Source organism: Ailuropoda melanoleuca, unplaced genomic scaffold, assembly GCF_002007445.2.
Source record: "Ailuropoda melanoleuca isolate Jingjing unplaced genomic scaffold, ASM200744v2 unplaced-scaffold9995, whole genome shotgun sequence".
Classification (NCBI taxonomy): Eukaryota; Metazoa; Chordata; class Mammalia; order Carnivora; family Ursidae; genus Ailuropoda; species Ailuropoda melanoleuca.
The window spans coordinates 1-4,104 of NW_023255541.1; the positions used below are offsets into that span (position 1 = coordinate 1).

The 4,104-nt window shown below is 52.8% G+C and overlaps 1 long non-coding RNA gene across 1 annotated transcript; it reads left to right on the plus strand.

Annotated features, from left to right (window-relative positions):
- The first annotated feature begins 189 nt into the window (after nucleotides 1-189).
- On the plus strand, nucleotides 190-3,864 carry LOC117800984. Its single transcript, XR_004623249.1, has 3 exons — nucleotides 190-248; nucleotides 1,791-1,844; nucleotides 3,819-3,864. It is a non-coding gene; the product is annotated as an uncharacterized LOC117800984 (long non-coding RNA).
- Nucleotides 3,865-4,104: the final 240 nt, after the last annotated feature.

A 4,104-nucleotide genomic window follows, 5' to 3' on the forward strand; every position in this document is an offset into this window, starting at 1 on the left:
CTTGCAATGAAGACCAGCACCTTGGCTCACGGGGCGTCTCCAAGGGCAGACTGGGTCTCCTTTCACGGGTGATCACCTTGTGTCTGTGATGGGTTTTGAGTTCCAGACGCGATGTCCCCGAGGCTTTGGGCTGTGCTGGCGTGCCCGGGCCTGTGTCCCACTGGGTTCTGACCAGCACTGTGTTGTGTGTGCAGGGGGAGCCAGGAGAGCCGGGAGAGCCGGGGCTGCCCGGCGAGGTGGGCATGCGGGTAAGTGTCGCTTCCCTCCGATGTTTCCCGGGGATAAATCTTGGTGCAAAACCTTGCTTTAGGTGTAGAGTAGACGTGCGTGACGTCCCCACCCACGCTTCCCATGTAACTGCACGCACGCTTGGGTGTCATAGCCTCACATACGTGGTTTGTCCTGAATTCCTGCAAAAAGTGAGTCATGCCATACTCTGCTGCTTATCTTTTTCATTTATGACAGATTAGACATCTTTCCACACCTGTTCTCTTCATCGATGCATTTCCTTCCATGATATGGGTGCCTCATAACCTACGTAACCTTCTTATTATGGCCCTAAATGATGTTTCTAATTTCATTTTTCACTAAAATCAAGACAGCAGTAAATGCATACGGGGTGTGTGTGTGTGTGTGTGTGTGTGTATGCGTGTATATGTGTGTGTTTGTGTGTGTATGCGTGTATATATGTGTGTATGTGTGTATATGTGTGTATGCGTGTATATGTGTGTATGTGTATATGCGTGTATGTGTGTATGCATGTATATGTGTGTATGCGTGTATGTGTGTATGCATGTATATGTGTGTGCGTGTATGTGTGTATGCATGTATATGTGTGTATATATGTGTGTGTGCGTGTATATGTGTGTGCGTGTATATGTGTATATGTGTGTATGTGTGTATATGTGTGTGTATATGTGTGTGTGCGTGTATACGTGTGTGTATGTGTGTGTATGTGTGTATATGTGTGTGCGTGTATATGTGTGTATGTGTGTGTATGTGTGTATATGTGTGTGCATGTATATGTGTGTATACGTGTGTGTATGTGTGTATATGTGTGTGCGTGTATATGTGTGTGTATACATGTGTGTGTGTGTATATGTGTGTGTGCGTGTATATGTGTGTGTATGTGTGTGTATGCGTGTATATGTGTGTATGCATGTATATGTGTGTATATGTGTGTGTATGCGTGTGTGTGTGTGTGCACTTTTTGCGTACTGAGGCTTATTTCAATAGAATAGAGCACCAAAATTGGGATACCTTTGACTGAAGAAATGCACATTCTAATTTTAATAGATTTTAAGAGACATTTCCACATTGCTGCTTCGAGTCCACAGCACCTGAGGGTCCAGGCAGCAGACGAGCCTCAGGGCTCAGCAGCCCGCTTTGGGCCTCGTCAGGACTTGTCCAGGCCCCTCTGGCCCTCGGGCAGAGTGTGAATGAGGAGCTGCAGGAATCCCGCAGTTTGCTCAGAAGCTGGGCACAGATCCTGGCCGGATCATGGGAAGGCCACGGGGCGCAGGGCAAGTGGAAATGGAAATTGTTGCACTGGCCTCATTATAGCTCGGAGGCAACACATTCTAGCTTCTCCTTGAACTTGAGCAGGTGGGGGTGAGAATCATGGTGACACTTGCTCTCCCCGCAGGGGGTGGCATGAACTCTAAGTAGAACAGGGACAGCACGTGGCAGGGGAGAAGCAGGGGTCTCTGGGTGTTGCCTCTGCCCCCGCCTCTCCTTCCCCTGCCTCTCCTTCCCCTGCCCACACCTTTCTTGTGCACACTCTTCCACAGGGATTCCAAGGACCACCTGGCCTCTCCGGGCCTCCTGGACACATTGGAGCTCCTGTAAGTAAAGGCAAGCCTCGGGAAGGGGTCCTGTTCCCTTCTGCAGGGATTGCGACTGGGCCCCCTGACACATGGCCCTCCCGTGTCTGTACATGGAGGACCCACGGCCTTGCGCGTATCACGTATCGGTGGCAATGAAGTGTCGGTGTCTCTTCCTAGGCCAGAAATGCTGAAATGTTATGGCACTTGGGAACCTCCTGGAGATTGAGTTTAAATGCACATTCCCAGGACCCCCTTCCTAGGCAGGGATGCAGCAGCTTTGGTTGAAGTCTGGGAATCGCATTTTGACCCCGCAGCCCAGGTGTTTCTGACACCTGACCGAAAGAAGCCATTTTTACTAGCCTGTCCAGGCCGCCAGTCGAGAAGGGTGTGGAGTCTGTTAATCCCCAGCCCCTAGAACAGTGCCAGACCCGTGATGCGTGGTCAGTAACCGCGTGCCCCTCAGAGTAAGTGACAAGCAAATAGACGTGTGTGTNTGCGTGCCCCTCGAAGTAAGTGACAAGCAAATAGACGTGTGTGTAAGGAGCAAAGTGGCTTCTTGGGTGTCTGACCCTGTGTTTGGTTCTCATTAAGAGATTTGAGATTATCTCCAAATGAAAGGAGCAGCGTAAAAGCTCATTTTCAAGTGAGTCAGCCTGCACTGACTTGGGGAGGGCATTTAACACCTCCGATCTCTGTGTGTCTGGCCAAGATATTTGGATGGAATTAAAAAGGGAAGGATGTCCAGCTCCCTCCAGGGACCTGGGGGTCCACAGAGCCTCTGCCCCTGCCCTCTGGGATAGCGGCATGTGGAGCTGGCCCTGTGCCTCTTCTCCAGGGACAAGGGTGTAGGTATTATTCCTCGAATCAGTAAGTGGGCTTGGGCAGGCTCCGTCCTCTTAGCATATTCTGCACAGAATGTCCAAGGGTCCTCTTTTGGGAAAGCAGAGGAGAGGGGGTGTTCCCATAGTAACGCAAGACGTGTTCAGACCTCTGCAGCAGGGCTGTGCATTGAGCTGTTGGCTTGGCCCTCAAGCCTGCCCGGGAGCAGCTGTGGTGTCCTGCACAGGCGCTGGTGGCCCTGGCATCTTGCTCCATACCCTATACGTGGCAGAAGAGCAGGGCATGCGTGTGTCCTTCTCTGCGCCTGCATGTCAGTGGGGGGCAGTAGCATAGGCCACACTCGCACAAGGTTCTTGTGCCAACCAGTGATGGATGCAGTCATGCTCTGACTCATTGATTCATTCAGCAAGCGCTCGTGAACATCAAATGGCAGGCATGTTCCAGACTGTGGGGACGCCATATTGAAGGAATGAAGGCACCGCCCTCAGGGGGCTCCTGTTCTCCTTAGGGGAGGCAGAGAATGTGTCACATGGGGCTTTAGTGCTGGGAGAACAGTAAAGCGTGGTAAAGGGGATAGTGGCTGTGGGCAGGGTGGGGGGTAGTGATTGCATTTAGATCCTGTGGTCAAAGAAGCCCATACCTTGGCTGACACTTGTGCAGCTCTGCTCAGAGTGGAGGGAGAGCCTAGCATAGGATCTGGGTGCTGCTCCCGACCAAGGTGGAGTGGCTGCAGGGCAGGGCAGGAGCCCTCTCCCCAGAGGAGGTGGAGGAAGCCAGATTAAAGGCACCCAGGTTTCATGATATGGATGTCATGATCACGAAGGGATTTCAGGTTCTGCGTGGTGGGGGGACTGACTCCAAAGCTCCGTTACTACCACTGGCCAGGTAAGCTCAGGGGCCAGGGGATGTTCAAGCCTCGCCAGGAAGACCTGGGTAATCTGAGCCAGAGACCAGCCCCAAGAGCTCACCTCGCACCCCAGTGGGAGTCTTAGCTGCCCAGACCTGGGGGAGGAGCACAGGCAGCTGTGCAGAGAGAGAGTCCTGGGAGACGGATCTCCGCCGCCTTCCTAGGCAGGCTGTCCGAGGGCCCTCGACCTTCAGAACAGAGAAGCTGGACTGACATGTGTTCCTGCTCTTCCCCTCTCCCTGCAGGGTCTCCAAGGAGAACGGGGTGAAAAGGGAAACCGAGGAGAAAAGGTATTTACGTCTGCCTCAACTTGTCACCGCAGTGTTCCATGGGAAAGAGGAGGAGGGTGCCTGGGACTGTCTGCTCTGTGCCTGCTGTGGGTTCTCATGTGTGTGCGTGCACACGGGTGCCCGTGTGTGTGTGTGCAGGAAGTCTGTGTGTGCTGCTTTGCGTGCATACGTGGTGGGCAAGGTCCAGTGCAGATGGGGCATTAATTTCCCAGCCTAAATGTAAGCTCTGGGCCAGAAGGGC